The following is an 18721-nucleotide window of genomic DNA, read 5'->3' on the forward strand; positions in this document are numbered from 1 at the left end:
CACCTGGTTCTCAGTAGGGGTGAAAAACCCAAGTTCTGCCTTAGTACCAGCATAGACTCCTGTAGTCTCCCCACTATCCAGGGCTCAGTCCTCTCACCAGACTGTGAGCTTAGTTCCAGATGACACTGGTGCTTCAGCTGATTCAGAGGCTCTGGGAGTCTCCTTCTCTCATGAGGCCTTCCTGGGACTGGATCTGTGTCAGGGTGACTGTGGGATTGGGCTTGACTCCTGCCTCAGCACAGCAGTTCCCTCCTTCTGATCTTCCAAGCTGTTTTTGGTTAGAAGATGATTTCAGCACATTCTTCTGTGAGTTTTGCTGCTCCAGGCATTTTCCTATGGCGTCATTTGGATATTTTTGGAGCGATTGTGTCATGAGTTTGAGAGCTCTGACTGCATGAACTGTTGAAGAAGAAAGTAAGCCAAACCAGGAAAGACTGGGATGCAGAGAGCCACAAAACACCTGGCAGACCAGTTTGACTGGAACAGAATGAGAGCAGTATGAAATGAGTAGAGAAGCAGTTGGCAGTCACATTGCAGTGGGCTTTAAATGACAAGCTGAGGGTTTTGAATTCTACCCTAGAGGTAATGGGGAGTCACTGAAGATGTTTCAAGTAGGGAAAGCAACATGGTCAGGTCTGATCATCAACATCTCTACTTCTGGTCTTATGATTCTTAGGCTTCAGCCAGAGGCAATAAAGCAATGGAAAATCCCCAAAGAGAGCTTATGGCATCTTTCAAGAAGATAAAGGCTATATACTAATCTCGTTTTCAACAAATTGTCAATATTTTTGCTCAGAAGCAATTTTTAACAGGTGGATGGTGTCAGCAAAAGATCAAACTGAGTGTTCACCAGGTTTATAGAGCACCAGAGGGAAAAGCTTGACATATTCAGCCAGAGGGTGGGACAGAGGGAGAGCAGCTGGAGCCACTAGGGCATACAGAAGGCACGACAGTGGGCTTAGCCACTTGAGCTCTTGCTAATTACATCTTTTGGATTCCATAGGTAGTTTAAAAAGTCCTCAGTCAAAAATATGGCATCAGGCTTGGAATTTAAATTGATTTCAGATCTGAGATGTCTCTACATGTCACTGAACCACCCAATTAGTGGTCAGGTTTCTGTTTTTTGGGGTTTTTTTTAGGTGGGGGTTGGTGGAGTGGGAATGATGCCTAGTGGTTCTAAAAGACAAGGGATTTAGACAAAGTAATGTCTGCCTAAAATAGAAAAGTAAGTTGGGAAAATAGTTTTTTAAAGTTCAGATGTCTTCCCAGGGATCCCTGGGTACCTGTCAAGACACCCATAAAAGTAATCATGGAAATCAAGGGACTCCAAAAGTAAAGCAAGGAGTGAAGGGAATAATGAGAAGGTGCAAAGAGAGTCATCAAATTCTCATGCTGTTCACTATGTAAAAAACCACACTATCTTCCACAGGTTGGATGCTGTCCATAGTACTTAAAACAATAGCTCAACTTCACACTTATGCATGGCTTTTAAGGATCAGGGAGAGTTCAGAAGGACCTAAGAAGTCATTGTCTCCAACACTTTCATTTTGCAGATGAGGAAAGTGAGACAAACAGAAGTTAAGTGACTTGCCCAGAGTTTCGCAGCTTGTCAGTGTCCAAGACAGGATTTGAACCCAGGTATTCTGACTCCAGGCTCAGTGCTCTACCTGCTCCACAATGCTATATCATTTAGGGTTACAAAGCACTTTCCTCACAATAACTACGAGGAGGGAAATACAAGGGTTATTGGGTTCATTTTAAAGTTGAGGAAACTGAGTCTCAGGTTATATGACTTGCTTAGGATCACACAGCTAATACATGTTAGATACAGGATTTGAATAATACTGACTGTGGGACTAGAGGAGGAATCCAATTTGGAGAGAGGGGATATGAAAGGGACAACAACCACAAAGTAGGAAAAGTTAAATCCAATAAACTGGATTTAAGTGAGGAAGGGCTGTGCAAGGTCAACAGCCTCACTCTCTCCTCTGAAGCCATCTGGGTCCAGTGGCAATATATATATATATATATATATATATATATATATATATGTGTGTGTGTGTGTGTGTGTGTGTGCATATGTGTGTGTGTGTGTGTGTGTGTGTGTATGTATGTATGTATGTATGTATGTATGTATATAATCAGGACGACTGGAGATGGCCATCTCCAGTCGTTCTGATCTCCATTTTGCTACTGGACCCAGATGGCTCCGGAGGAGAGAGTAAGGCTGGTGACTTTGCACAGCCCTCCCTCACATAAATTCAGTTCAATTCAAGTCATGACATCACCTGATGTCATGGTCCTCTTCGGAAAGAAGTTCAAACAACAGAACAGGAGATGGGCCAGGATGCAGTGGGAGACCTTGGTCTTTTAAGCTAAGGCCTTTCACAGGTCTCAGTTTGACTGAGGCAACACCCATTCAGTGATTAAGGTTAGGTAAAAAGGGAGGCTAAGAAAGATCTCTTTAACTTAGTTGAGAGAGAGAGAGAGAGATTGATAAAGGGAGGGGGGGCAGGGAGAAAGACTGACAGGGTTTTTGAGCTAAAGAGATATGATTGCTATTTTGTTCTTATTGTTTGTTGTTTTTTTCTTGAAGGGGACCATGACATCAGGTGGTAATGTCATGACTTGCACTGAATTGGATTTAAATAAGGAGAGGCTATGCAAAGTCACTGATCTCACTCTCTCCTCCAAAGCCATCTGGGTTTGGTGAGATATACATCAGGATGACTGGAGATGGCCCTGGGTGTTTAAGACAACTGCAGTTAACTGCTGGGTATGCCCAGCGTCACATAACTTGTAAGTATCTGAGGTGAGATTTGAACTCAGGTCCTCTCAACTTCAGGGCCAGTGTTCTACCCATGGTGCCACCTAGCTGCCCTGTACAATTGCTATTTAGGCCCACCTTGAGCCACCAAGAGGCCAAACAATGGGAAATCAATGGCCTGGGCTGGGACCTAATGTTGCCCAATTGATGGGTACCGAAGTTCTTTAGGTTTAAGGATTGGACTGAGAAAGAAATGGAAGGAGGGAAGAAGGGGTCATTTGATTCTACAGACATTTATTTATCAGTATCAATATTTATTATTTATTATTGGGATACAGAAGTGGGGTCAGAAATGATCCCTGTCCTCAAACAGCCTTCTGGGACATGGACCCATGGGGCAGAAGCAGGAGTAGTGATGGGAGTTTCAGAGAGTCAGATTTAAGCTTGATGTCAGGAAGATTTCCCCAACAGTCAGAGTGGTCCACAAGCAGCCAGGGGCCACTGTGGGGGCAGGGGGTTCCTCCTTCCTGGAGGGCTTTTGAGGATGCTGGATATCCACCTTAGGGAGAGGAGGGATAATGAGATAGTAAAATATTTGGCCAATAAACATTTATTGAGCACCTACTGCCTGCTATAGGTACATTATTAAGACTCAAAGGCAGAAGACAGTCCCTGCCCTCAAGGTGCTTACAGTCTAATGAGAATCTACTGGGAGAGAGATGATGTCATCTATGTACAAAGAAGATACAAATAGGATATATATTGGGGCAGCTAGGTGGCACAGTGGTTAAAGCACCGGCCCTGGAGTCAGGAGGACCTGAGTTCAAATCCAGTCTCAGACACTTGACATGTATTAGCTGTGTGACCTCGGGCAAGTCACTTAACCCTCATTGCCCTGCCCCCCCCCAAAACCCAAATAGGCTATATAGAAAACAATCAACAGAGGGAATAAAGGTCCGCTTTGGATGAGATGGCATCTGAGGTCCACTCTGAGACTTGGTGCTTCTGTGTCACCTGAGCTCAGATCCAACAATTTTTCCATTCCCTCTCCACTCACATAATTTGAATCCAAGGGATGAGGTGAAAGAGCAGTGAGAGAGATGATAACATTGAGTTCTTAGTTCAGAGGAGAGAGAGGTCACCTTCCATTATGGTCATCTGAGAGGGCTTCATGGGTGAGGCCAACTGGGCTGGGCCTTCTGGGGGAGCTGAAATTGGAGAAGCAGATCGGGGAGAAGGCTGAACCTAATAATCTATGTGGGGCTTTGGAGACGGAAGGCAGGGCATCGAATGGCATTCATAAGAGCAATCTCTTGGGTCCTGGACTCTCACCTTTCTTGGCTGTGTTTGGAGTTTTTTGGAGTAACTGTGTCAGGAAGTCTGAGCATTTACTGCCTTTCCTCCGCCATCTATTCTCACCTTTCTTAAGGACCTTGTAATTTTCTGCTTTGTATATCCCAGGAGTCCCCATTACACATAAGAAGAGATCAGAAAAGCAAATAAGTGAGTCATGCCCTGAGCAGCTGGGCTGCCCTGGAACCCACAGGTCTAAATATCCAGAGGAAAGCCACCAGCAGTTGAGGTTCATACTTTGTTTAGGAGGACAAGAATTTGAGAATTGCATGGGGTGGGAAGTGTGGCTGAGCTGCCTCTTTGCAGTGAGGATCCTTCCCCCTCCCCAGGGCCCACTGACATATCACAGAAACGTTAGAATTATTTGAGTGCTTGCCACCTTCCTACCTCAAGGACAGACTCAGTTTTCTCATTCTTTGTTCTTTCCTTAGTACCTTGCAGGCAAAAAGTATAGCAGATAGTGTGGAATGCTACATCTATTGTGTAACCACTACACAGAACAGTGCCCCGAGCTATTCTTCCAGACTTTAAGTGACTTTTAGTAATTTTAAGTTACATTTTACAAGTCTCTCCATACCAGATAGGTAAACATTGATGGAACTACAGGTCTGGACACACATACAGAAAAGTAGAGTGTATTGGATATAGAGCGCTGGATTTGAAGTCCAGAAGGGATGGGTTTTAATCCTGCCTCAGATGCTTCCCAGCTGTGTGATCCTGGGCGAGTTGCCTAATGCTTCCGAGCCTCAGTTTCCTTATCTGTAAAATGGAAATAGTAAGTATTGCAGATCTCACCTCACATGTATTTTTGAATATGACTATCATTGATGTTAGCATCATTATTATCACATAGATTAGGGTTTTATAGCTCTAGGTTAGGCAAGACCTGAGCTGGGTCTTCCTCAACAACCTCCTTTTTGGACCATTTTTGTGATTCTCCCTCCCGCACACCGCCCTCGTCTGTGTTGTCCCACAGGCCAGACAAAGCGGAGGCCGAGCAGTTATCAGTTTAATTCAGGCAGTGCTGACAGGTCCCGCAGATGCTGGTCGTCTGCTTCATGCAGTATCTGGTACAATATAGCAATGCCTCATCATCATTTTCTGAAGAAGATGCTGGTGACAAGCTGTTAGGGGATGCAGATGGAGACAAAGGATGTGAAGACAAGGGAATCAACAGTGAACAAGGACTGGCAGGGACAAGGAGGGGGGGTGTTTCACATTACGGGTGAGCAAAGGGTTCCTGCATTTCATGGGGGCCTCAGAGGTGGGACCCATAGGAAATATCCTGTTTTATTGGCCCCAGAGTTTGCAAATATTCTTCATGTTGGACAGATGCATAGTTGTATCCAATTAGGATCATAAGATCATAGAATTACATTTGAGAAGGACCTTAGAGGTCAGCAAATTCAACCCCTTCACTTTACAAATGAGTAAACAGAGGCAAATAGAAGTGAAGTGACTTGCCCTGCTTCATACAGCTAGTAAGTGTCTGAGGTAGGGGCAGCTGGGGGCCACCATAGTGCACTGGGCCTGGAGTCAAGAACACTCATCTTCCTGAGTTCAAATCTGGCCTCAGATACTTAATTAGCTGTGTGACCCTGGGCAAGTCACTTGACCCTGTTTGCACCAGTTTCCTCATCTGTAAAATGAACTGGAGAAGGAAACGGCAAACCACTCCATTATTTTTGTCTAGAAAACCCCAAATGGGGTCATGAAGAGTCAGACAAGACTGAAATGACTGAACAATGAATCTGCTTGGAAAGAGGTCTTTAAAGAATGACTCAGGATCTCTTTTTGGCTTGGGCTTTTTAATGTTTTTGGCAGTGACTTGTCTAAGGACGAAGATGGAGTTTTGATGAAATTGTCAGGTGACACGAAGCTTGGAGGGATACCTAACTTATCTGATGACAGTCAGGATCTCATAAGGTTTGGTAGGGTAGAACTTTGGACTAAATCTCACATGGCAGAATTTAATAGGGCTAAATTTCAGTCTTACCTGGGTCTAAAAGCCAATTTCACAAGGTCGAGTGCTTTATTACTACTTGTTAGTAAGGTAATTCAAAGTCTCCACATCCTAGATTGATGGCCTAGTCTACCCATTTCACTTGACAGGTGAGGAAACTGAGGCTCAGAAAGTTTAAAAGACCTGCCCAAACTCACACAGGTAGTTAACATTAGAGGAAGGATTTGAAACCATCCCCTCTGACTTGAATCAATGTTTTCTATGCCCCATTCTGCCTCTCCAGAGGATGGATTGGCCTTGAATGCCTTGGACTTCACTCTGTAGCCAAAGGGGAGATCTCATCACTTCTTGTAGGCAGAGGTAGCATAGTGATATTTGCAGGGGAATAGTACTTTGGAAAGCTTACTCTAGCCACAGAATTAATAGGAGGACACGGGACAGTCTAGGAGCACATGGCTGTCCACACTGAGAAGTAAGCAGCTCAGCAGGGTTTGGACTAAAGTCACCTCAGCCACAGAGAGTAACAAGATGTTAACACTGCTGAGATGGCTGTCAGGTTGGTGACACCTACATGATGTCTTTCCAGATCCTTTCTTTTTTATTCTTTCTCCCTCTTGAAATGAGCTTGTATTACTTTTTTTTTGGTGAGGCAATGGGGGTTAAGTGACTTGCCCAGGGTCACACAGCTAGTAAGTGTCAAGGGTCTGAGGCTGGATTTGAACTCAGGTCCTCCTGACCCCAGGGCCAGTGCTTTATCCTGTGCTCCATCTAGCTGCCCCTGTATCACTTTTTGTTTACCCATCTGTGTATGTTTGTAGAATGGTAGCTGCTTGGGGGCCGGGATCATTATGTTGTTGTCTTTATATCTCCAGCACCCAACACACTGTTCACCCTGTAAGAGGCAGCACACTAAATACTTGTTGAATGGAAATGAATGATGGCATCTTTGAAGTCTTGTAGTTTGTTGGAAACCTCAACGCACGTGTCAGTTTTGACGCTGAAATTCAGGAGAAAGTTATTGTTTCTCATAGGGTCATTAAGGTGAATGGCCAGCCATTTCCTCCTGTTTGGAGACTATGCCCAACATCTGTGTGGTACCTGAACCAGCTTTAGCCTACTAAAGAAAAGGAAGGCATGGATGTGCATCAGACTGCTGCTGTCATTGTTTGCTAGGGAGTTCTCTGAGATGGGAATTCAGATCCCATTCATGGCACCTGTGTGACCTTGGGTAAGTTACTTAACTTCTCTGGACTTTGGTTTCCTCATCTGTAAAATGAAGGTGTTTAACTAGATAGCCTCTGGGGGCTCTTCCTGTGCTACATCTGTGCTGTTCAGACTATTGTTCCAGGTCCTGTGAAGAGACCAGTTTGGCTTCAGTGAAGAGCTCTTAGAAGGGATCAGTGGGAGGTAAGTTTGATGACCATAAATAGCAGACCCATCATTACATGAAGGGATTCCAGGGCTTGCCAGGGACATAACCAATGAATGGGAATCAGAGGGAAGAATTGTGATAGAATTAGCCATGATGTTTTGAGACTCTCCTCTGTTGAGGCAAGTTCTATTAACCCTGAATAGCCTTTATCTGACCATCTTTTTGGTTAGTTGAAGGAAGGCATTTCAAGGCAGTGGCGGTGATGGAAAACCTGAACTCAAGTCCTGGCCCTGATACAAACTGCCCACGTGGCCACTGCAGGAAAGTTATTTAACCACACCAAGCCTCAGTTCCTCATCCCTAAGATGCAGATATTGCTACTTACCTAACCTTCCTCACAGGATTCTTGTGAAGAAGATGTTTATAACCTTTAAAGTCCTATATAAATGTGAGTTAGGGATTAATGTTGGGAAGGTTCTCAGAGTCCCCCTTGTCCAATCTATCACAGATCAAGAATTCTCTCTATAGCACCTTCAAAAAACAATCCTCCAGCCTATGTTAGATTAGATAGAACATTTATTAAGCATTTACTGGTGCCAGACACTGTGCTAAGTGCTGAGAGTACAAATACAAACAAATTCAATTCAACTTGACTCAGCTCAACAATTATTTATTAAGTGCCTACTGTTTGTCAGACACTGTGTTAAACAATGTGTTTATAAAAAGAGGCAAAAGACAGTTTCTGCCCTCAAAGAGTTTACAATCGATGGGGGAAGGTGGCACAAAAAGGGAGGTGAAAAACAAAAGTGATGCTGGAGAGAAGGGCAAGTGGAAAAGTCCAGAAAATCAGGAGTGGAATGTGCATGGCTGGCTTGACACTTCCTTAAATAGAAGTTCTGGCTAAGAACTTACCACTCAGAGGAGGGGGTTGTCTTGGAAGATTTCCAAGTGAGAGGGAGCCTGTTACCTTCTGAGGGGATAGTTCTTATGGTGACAGAAATATAACTAGGGTGGGGTGATCAGGGCTTTGTCCCAGGGCACTGAAATGTAGAAAGTGCAAAAATATATACCAGATGAGTTCCCTCTTCCCCAGGCTCTTGTTGTCTTGGGATCTCCCCAACAGAACTGGGGAGACCCAATTGGGATCTCCCCTTCCCATGATTCCTTTGAGTGTATGTTTTGTATTGCTTGCCCAAAGGAAACAAAATTGGAAGTACCCATTCTGAATGGTGAGACAATTTCTCCTCATATCCAGCTCAAATCTGACATCCTTCAGAATCTCTCCTGTGACTCTTGGTTGCACCCTGTAGGATAGTGGTTGAACACATGGACATGTTCTGTTACAGTCCAACATTCCTACTTTTCTTGGGAGTCAGACACCCCATTAGACCACAGAACCTCCTGCCAAGTTTTTTGGACATTAACTTTGATGCCAAAAGGTAACAAGCAGTTTTCTAGGTTTCTAGATAAGTAACAAGCAGTTTTCCCCAAGTACAGAGATTCTGAGTCATGTCCACCATTGTCATTCTTTGCAGATGTACGGTTGGAATTAAATATCTCTTTATTTTCACTGCAAAATTTAATCCGGAGTGGATAACAGGAATAACAAATCTCAAGTACTGTTACCACAGACACTGTCAGGTATTGAGTTCCTGGTGTATACAATTTGTAATTGAAAATCCTGGGACAGCTAGGTGGCACAGTGGATAACACACCAGCTCTGGATTCAGGAGTACCTGAGCTCAAATCTGGCCTCAGACACTTGACACTTACTGGCTGTGTGACCTTGGGCAAGTCACTTAACCCCCATTGCCCTGCCAAAAAAAAAAAAGAAAAAAAAGAAAAAAATCCTTAGGCTTTAGTGCTGCCTGTCCTTTTTCCAATTCTGTTCAGAGGATGCCTATTCAAATAATGGCTCTTCCCTCTGACTATTAAACTTTTTTTTCTTTTAGTATCAAACTTCTGATCCAAAAGCCAAAGTGTTACTTGGATACAGTAAAAAATGCCAATTTCTCTTTACTTTGGAAAGTTTTGTACTCCCAGTAAACTTGAATCTCTTTTCAGTTATGTGTCATTCCAACCCACCCACATTACTTACTCTGTGTTTACTTTGTGCATATTTTGTATTGACTTGCTTATCTTCATGCTGTTTTCTTCCAACAGAATGGAAGCTCCCTGGTGTCAGGAACTGTTTTTTCATTTTTGTCTTCATAGTCCCTCACACATAACAGATGCTTAATAAATGTCTGTTAAATGAATGTGTGAACTCTAGGAAGGAAACCCATTTCGTATCAGAGTCAATAAGTACTTATTAAATACCTGTTTATTAAGCTAGGAACAATTGCTACAAAGAAAAAAATAAAGCAACCTTGCCCTCAAGGAGCCTAAATCCTTTTGGAGGAGTAACATGTGCCTCTATGGTTATATGTACAGCACTTAGTTCAATGCCCTACACGTTGTAGGTAATTAAAACATGCTTGTTGACTGTTCCTTTGGGGAGGGGAAGGCATTAGATAAGGGAATCAGGAAAGGCTTCCTTGAGAAGGTAGCATAAAATCTGAGTATTGAATGAAAGAGAGATTCTAAGAGGCAGAGAAGAGGAGGGTGCATTCTAGGCACCATGGAAAGCCAGTGCAAAGGTATGGAGGTGGGAAGTGGAGGAACAGTAAGAAGTTCTGTTTGAGTGGATCATCATAAACAGAGAGAGCACTAGACCCAAGGATGCTCTGACTGATATAATTTTTAAGTTGATGCCTGACTAAATCTTCTTAGCTGTGTGTGATTGGAAATATTAGAGGATATGGGGAGATGTGTGTGTGTGTGTGTGTGTGTAAATATGACATTTTTTCCTAAAGGAAGTTTAGCCCTCCTGACAACCATCTAGGGGAGTTTTCTGACTCCCTGTGCAACATACCATAGCTCATAATACAATTTGCCTTTTTCTGCTTCCTTCTAGACTTTATTTTTTTGTGTGTTTATGGATATCTTTTGTTTTTATTTCACATTTAGTTCTGAATGTATGCCTCTATCCTCCCCTACCTAGGAAGCCATTCCTTGTAACAAGGATTAAAAAAGAAAGGGGGAAAAAGCAAGTCAGCAAGAACAACCAACACACCTTGTCCAACATTATATGCAATGTTCCCCACCTATAGTCCCCCACCTCTGTAAAGGCTGGAGGGAGGCACCTTTTCTCACTCTTGTGTGGGCCAAGCTTGGTCACTACAAGTACCCACCTGCTGGCTTTTTAATATCCCAACATCCCAACAAGACGCTCGCTCATGCTGAAGGGTGTCGATACCAGGGAATGGCATGAACTGGGTTGGGCTGTTTCATTTCCATGCCCTTATCAGACATATTTACTTCTCAGCTATTTCCTTAAGCGGAATTGACTGGACCATAATTGCCTATTTCTTTGGTCCATTGGCTGTTAACCTTGAAGTGACTAGGGTAAGGCTGATGGGGCCTTCCCTGTCAGGCCTGACCTCTCTCTCTGCTGGAGAGGGCGCTACCATGACAACGGCGACAGATGTCACCTCAGCAACGCGCACCCCAGAAAGGCTCCTGGATGGAGAAAATCGATCTCGTAATGGTGCCGCCGAGCACATTCACTGAACTGCCAAGCGTTCGGGGCTTAATCATTTCTTTCATCTCACAGAGAGAAGAAAACAGAAAAAAATTGAAATGAATTTGACCTCTGTCTTCGGAGTGACTCGGCGCCGGCGCCGACTTCCAGCAAGTGCCGCTTATGAATTTTAAAAAATTACATTAGGAATAACATTTTGAAGTGAAATGACTCTTGTAATGCCAGCCCTCCAGAAACATGTTATTTCAAATGTCAGACACATAATAGTCATTTGCTATTTTCTGTGTATGTCCAGGGGGTTATCTCTATCTAGGGTTCGTTTCAAGCAAATGATTAGCAAGGAACAGGGAATGAAGAAGGTGGCAGACACCGAAGTGTGTGGTGGCCTCCTCCTCCCCAGTTTAGTGTCGGGTGGCTGTCTCATCTTGGGCTTGGGGGGGGGGCAACGCTAAACAGACTCTCTCACTGACCACTTTGATCCCCTGGCCGGCTCTCCGGCCACTCCGATGGGCTGCATTTTCCGTCCCTTGCTTGGGCAGGGAGGGTTGTCGGGGTGATGGTGACTTCTGCAGCAGCTTTCCACGGAGCTGGAGGGGCCGTCTGTCAAGCTTTGATGTGTCTCGTTCATTTAGGTTGGGCTCGCCCTGTAAGTAAAGGATCGCAGGAGGGGAAACTGCAGCTCACAGGTCCCGGTGGCCAAGGAGCACCTCTGATTCCTGATTCTGCTGGAGGCCGTGGCCATCGGAATTGAATTCAATTCTAAATACAGCCTGAGTGATCCAGGGGGGTCATTCGGTGAATTCAGTGACTCATGCATTTGTTCATTTATTCAACGAGCATTTGAAAAAGTATCTACTCCTTGTGCCGGACACTAGGATGGGCCCTGGTTCTATTTAATCTCCTTTACAGATTAAACTACCTTAAGCAAGGAGTCTTCCCTCAGTTTCCTCTTTTGAACAAGGAAGGGATTGAATTCGATGATTTCTAAGCACTCTTCCATCTCCAAGGCTATGATCCTGCACTGAAATATCTCCCAGCCCTGCAACCCTGTGTCCACTAGTGACCCTTTGTGCCCAAGTCCAAGCTAGATAGAAAGCAAAACAATCCACTCCCCCCACCCCCCTATCAAGGCAACAAAAACCTCTGAGAGACTTAAGACTGTAGACAAATCTCGATGATAACCTTGCCCATATAAATAAGTATCCCCAAACATGATTATAGAGGGAAGGATCTCCTAAGATTTTCAATGCGATATGTCTGTCTCTTGTGCTGGGGGATACTTTATTGCATTTTTGCCCTCAAGTGAAGCTGACGGGAGCCAAGCTTGTAATTTAAATCAATAAGAACCCTTTACTATGGCCATAAAATTCTTGGCTAACCCTTTGAAGTGGCCACAGTTGAATGCACAGTGAACACAACATAAATGGTCCTTGGAGTGGATAGCATGAGGCCTCTGCTTGAGCAGCATTCAAAGGAACCAGGCTTCAGCACCTTCGGTGAATGATGGGAGAGTGTCCCAGTCTCTTTTGATCATTCCCATTCACTGTTCACAGCGCCATGAGAAGGCGCTATAAACAACCCCCCTGAATGGGCGCATCGGCTAGCTGCAGATGTCGCCTAGCGGGTCAGCCCTCCTTGCTATCTCCCTGACAGCTTTCCTGGGATTCTGGACTGGGTTCGAAACCAATCAGCCACATCTGATGTGGTGTGTGTGTGTGTGTGTGTGTGTGTGTGTGTGTGTGTGTGTGTGTGTGAACTGTGCCTTTGCATGTCCCTGATGGCAGCTAGGGGGAGCAGAACAAAGACTGTTTGTTCACAATCTTGAAGACTGTGCTTGGGTGCTGAGTCACAAACGTGTTGGTGTGCTCATGGGCTCCTTGGAATGGCCTGTGGAGAAAGTCATCATCTGTCTTTCTGGCTTAACCCTTTTTTTATGGGGTGGGGTGAGCTGAATGTTCACAGATGAGCTCTTGTCTTAGCTCAAATTCTTAAATAGGACAGCTCTCTTCTCCTTTCCTCCTTGGGGTTTCTCGGGAAACTAACTTCCCAATTCTGTCCTCACCGGAGCATGGATTTACAGCAGCAGCAACCTCTCCCATTTTATAGATGAGGAGCTGGCCCTGAGAGCTTAAAGTGACTTAGTGGCAGTCACACGGAGGTGATAAGCCTCAAAACTGTGATTCCCACTCGGGTCCTCTGACTTCAATTCCATACTTGTTTTCACTGGCCCAAAGCTACTTCCTCTTCATCCCTCTGGAGGATCTCAAAGTGGGAGCAACACATGAAGATCCACAGCTCAGAATTCAGCTTGATGGCACAAATGCCTCTTAGAGCTGCTCCTGACAGGGGTAGTTAGAGGATGCTGTTCATTATACCAAGGCCGATGGTTCAATCCCCCAGGGTTGTAATTACTTTTGTGTAGATTCTGTGGCAAAATCACCAAGGTCTCTTTATCCATCCTGACCCCGACCTTACAGATGCATATCACTGGTACTCAAGATGCCGGCATAAAAGAATAGGGATAGTCTTATCCAAGTCATTCCCACTAGAGAAAGAACAAATGGAAGGAGGTACTGCTGTTAGTGGTTAGAGTCAATTTTGTATAAGATTGATAAGTCACTTTTAATATTATTTGACATTGGGGGCAGCTAGGTGGCGCAGTGGATAGAGCCCCGGCCCTGGAGTCAGGAGGACCTGAGTTCAACTCCGGCCTCAGACACTTAACACTTAGTAGCTGTGTGACCCTGGGCAAGTCACTTAACCCCAATTGCCTCACTAAAATTAAAAAAATATTATTTGACATTACAATCCTCATCATCTTCTTCACATAAGAAAATGATACGTCTAGTTGGGTCACTACTTATGTCCCTGCCCTGGGCCAAAACTCTAATGGCCCTGCCCTAGTTACACCTTGATCCATCATTACCCACCTTCTGTCTGGTCATTGAACCTATATGGACACATCTGTAGTTCTCTTTAGGTAGTGGTTATTGGCATGGTGTGCATAGGCTACAGTTGTTCTCAGATCTGCCTCTCCTTCCATAGGCTCCAACACCTTTTTGATGGCGTGGCTCCTGTTTGGATCGTATCTTGCTGTCTGTCCTCCATGGTCCAAGAGGTCTGCTTCATCTCTCTCTTTAAAAAAAAAAAATTATTTATTTATTTAAATATCTATCTACCTATTTATTTTTTTTGTGGGGCAATGAGGGTCAAATGACTTGCCCAGGGTCACACAGCTAGTGTCAAGTGTCTGAGGCTGAATTTTAACTCAGGTCCTTCTGAATCCAGGGCTGGTGCTTTATCCACTGCGTCATCTATCTGCCCCTGTTTTATCTCTTAATGCCAGGTTTCAGCATGCCCTCACAGTATTTCCTTTGCACCAAAAAGCAAAATAAATTAAGCAAAACAAAGGAATCAGCGTGGAAAAATGTTAAAAGAAAATATATTGTCTAAAGGTCCAGCCTTCAGAATCTATGAGGACCTGATGCATATCATAGATCTGAATCATATAGCGGCCAAACAACATGGACAGTCATGGATAAAGGAGGAAATGCAGATGTTAATGATCCCAGGATACGATTCTTAGGTTCTCTAATAATCAGAGAAATGCCCATCAAGAAAACCATTTTATATACAACAGAATGGAAAAAATAGGGGGGGAATGACCACATCCATTGGTGGCCAGACTGTAGGAAGACAAGGCATTTTAACATCTTGTTGGTAGGACTTTAGACTGGTGGGAACATTTGAAGAGCAATATGGCAGCACGCAATGAGTCACAGACGGATCCTAGGTTTCCCCCAGAGATTCCATTGCTAGGGTTTGAGCCAGGGGAAAAAAAGGACTATTTGTAAAAGAATTCTCACAGTTGTTCCATTTGTAACAGTAAAACACAGGAAATGGCACCCCCTTCCTCTCTCTTTCCCTGACCCTCTTTTCTCTCTGTGTCTCTTTTCTTCTCTCTGTCTGTCATCTTGTCTCTGTCTGTATCTCTATCTCTTTTTCTCTCACTCTCCTCTTCCCCCTTTTTCTTTCTGTCTCTTTGTCTCTCTGTCTCTGTTTCTTCATCTCTTTCTCACTCTTCCTCTCTCTTCCTCCTTTTCTTTCTCTCTCTGCCTCTTTGTCTCTCTCTCCTTCTCTTTCTCACTCTTTCTTTCTCCCCTTTCTCTGTCTCTACAATACACACACACACACACACACACACACACACACCACCACCACCACCACCACCACCAATTGGAGAATGGCCTTTTAAAGACATTGTGACTTACCAGGTGCCACCATAACAGGTATCATATATATGAGGTTATGAAGATGGAAATCAGCAGAACCGGGATGATTGGTTTCAATGCCGGCTCTCTGGAGTAGCCCATAGAGAATGGAGGCCCAGATACTCTTTGGTCTTGAGTACTGATTGATCTCATCCCTCCAGGAACCCTGGGGATCTGTGGAGAAGAGAAGATGGTTTGGGTTGGGGTAGAAGCATCTGTTTTGTCTGTTCAAGGAAGATTGTGAGTGTGAATATCCATACAAATGATTGGGAGAGTTCTTGGGTTGCTAGGGGCTGGCACAGAAAAGGGCATTCCTGGTTAGAATGTATCTTCATGCTCAAGGGCACCATCTTGATACAACATCCTTTTTTGATACCAGTGGGATCCAGTATTTCATCTGTGGAATATTCCTTACACAGATGCAGATAGCAGTTCCTTTTTGATTAAGCAGATCGTCTTTGAGAATGGCAGTGGGTGAAAAATTCATCACCCACCCTGGTGGGCTTCTGACCTTAGCAGGGGTGGTCTTCAGACAGACACTCAGGTCATCATCTGGCCCATAATTGAATCCTTTCCAGCTCGTTAGAACTAGCCTGGGCTTGTACTTCCCTGGCAGGACCACTAGGAGCCCAGAGTCATCTCCATGGTGAGGCCTCAGAGAAGGACTTCAGAGGAGACCACTGGGGGCATTTACTTTTGGTCTGGACTTGACTGGTGTGGAGATTCCCTTTGTTTTTGTTTGTTTGTTTGTTTTCTTGGCAATGAGGATTAACTGACTTGCCCAGGGCCACAGCTAGTAAGTGAAAATCCCTTTGTTGATACAATTAGGCAACACCTCTATAACTTCTGGTCTATGAAAAGTGAGGAGACTTGCCCAGGGTCACACAGCCTCAGCATTTGTGGTAGAGACCCAGATAGGTCTGCCTGACTGCATGGCCAGCCTTTAATCAATAAATCAATCAAGTTAACATTTATTAAGCTCTTCCTATATGCTATGCACTGTACCCAGCCTGGGGTTACAAAGATATAGCAATGAAACAGTCTCTACTCTCAAGGAATTTTAACAGTGGAGATGCATACACAAACGGTTGTATAGAAAACGCTTTGTGCCCTTGAATTTCTTCTCCCTAGATGCCTTGCTGCTGCACAGGCACCCTCTGCTGCAGCACCCCTTCCCCTCTTTTCAGTTCTTTTTTCTATTTTCTATTTTTAAAATTTCTATTTCTATTTATTTACTTTTCCAGTTCTGGAACTATAATCAAGCCAATATTCTGATTGCTCCTGGAAAGGGGACATCAGTCTATTTCCCTATGATGCTCCTCACCATCCCTGTAACTTTACAAACCAAAATACCCCTCCGTCACCACCACATTTTTATATGTATTGTGTCCTTCCTTTAGAATATAAACTTCCTGAGAGCAGGGACTGTCCCTAGCTTTTGTATTTGTACCTCCAATGCTTAGCACAGTGTTTGGTACAAGGTAATTACTTAATAAATTCTCCTTCCTTCATTCAATTCGTTCATGTAAAGCAACCTTAGATGGGAAGGCATCAGCCACTGGGGTACATAGTATATTCAGATTAGACATTTGAGCTCCATAGGTAGGCAGATGTATCCATGTCCAGTGGGGCCATTATCTTCAGGTGAAGAGGAGTTATGGCTCTTCTTCTTCTTCTTCTTCTTTTTCTTCTTCTTCTTCTTCTTCTTCTTCATCTTCTTCTTCATCTTCATCTTTTTCTTCTTCATCTTCTTCATCTTCATCATCATCATCATCTTCTTCTTCTTCTTTTGCAGGGAAATGAAGGTTAAGTGACTTTCCCATGGTCACATAGCTAGTAAGTGTCAAGTGTCTGAGGCCAGATTTGAACTTAGGTTCTCCTGAATCCATGGTTGGTGCTTTATCCACTGTGCCACCTAGCTGCCCCCAAGTTATGGCACTTCTAAGAGGTCCCTTTCCCCCTTCTTTCTCTTCTTCCCTAAAGGGCAAGGACTATCTTTACTTCTGCTTCTGTTCCTACCCCCAGGGCTCAGCTCAGTGCCTGGCTCAGAGTAAGGAATTAATAAATGCCTACTGGTTTGACTCCCTCTCCTTGTTCTCCAACTTTTTCTACATGCTCAGTTTCCTAGGAATGCGTGGTTCCTTTGGGATGTGAGCATGAATGCATCAAAACAGTTTCATTGGCTCTGGTTACATTGGTAGATAATAATCCCAAGATTTCCATTACAAGCTCCAAATGATCTATGTGGAATTTATGATTTAATCTGGATCTCAGAGGTCTCTTCCTACCCCAACATTCTATGGCTCTAATAGGGAAAGTTAGTTAACGATGAAAATGAGAGATGGGAAGGCTAATCAAATCCATCTCCCTGCCATGGGGAAATTGTTTTCCATGGTGCAAATGCTGGGTATTTTTATTTTTTTTCCTGCCTATAAATAGAAAGTGATGAGGCTTATTCTTCCCTTAGTAAGCTCTCTAAACTGAGAAATATTTTCCTATCTGGGCTCTTCCCCAGTGATTCAGGCTTAGTATTCCTCATTTAGTTTCATCCCAAGACCAGTCTTTAATGCTTTCAATGATTAATTCACACCATAAAATCTCATTAATTCGGAAGCCACTAATTCAAGATTTCAGAAAAATAGACACCCTACATGTGATTATTCTTGAGTAAAATGATTGAGATAATGTTTCCTCTGAAACTATTCAGGGTTTTACTTGAAGGTAGGATCCAGTTTAAAATCTGTACCTCTTCTAAACTAAAGTCTCTAGAAATGAAAGATTCTTTCAATGCCAGTGCCTAGAAATCATGTTAAGGTGACTTCATTTCAAGTAACATCATTCTTCCCCTGCCCTTTTCCCAATGTGGTAGATTCATATCATCTTTGGTTAGATTGTAAGCTCCTTGAAGGCAGAGAATGTCTTTTGCCTCTTTTTGTATCCCCAGCACATAGTTGATGGTCAATAAAAACTTTTGGAATTCTTGTGTCTAGAGGAGGAGTTGGTGGGGAGATAAAATACCAAGAGGAATGACAGCTTCTGGCCTCTAGGAGTCTATAATTGTTTGTTTGTTTTTTCGGGGCAATGGGGGTTAAGTGACTTGCCCAGGGTCACACAGCTAATAAGTGTCAAGTGTCTGAGGCCAGATTTCTTCAGCATATTTTTTTTAACTTTTTTTTTAAGTGAGGCAATTGGGGTTAAGTGACTTGCCCAGAGTCACACAGCTAGTTAAGTGTTAAGTGTCTGAGGCCGGATTTGAACTCAAGTACTCCTGACTCCAGGGCCGGTGCTCTATCCACCACACCACCTAGCTGCCCCTTAAGGAGTCTATAGTTGAGTGGAGAAGATAAGACAGAGACATAATGAATTATGGGCATATGTGTGTATATGCCTATATATCTACATATATATGGTA

Source organism: Dromiciops gliroides, chromosome 5, assembly GCF_019393635.1.
Source record: "Dromiciops gliroides isolate mDroGli1 chromosome 5, mDroGli1.pri, whole genome shotgun sequence".
In the NCBI taxonomy this organism is placed as follows: Eukaryota; Metazoa; Chordata; class Mammalia; order Microbiotheria; family Microbiotheriidae; genus Dromiciops; species Dromiciops gliroides.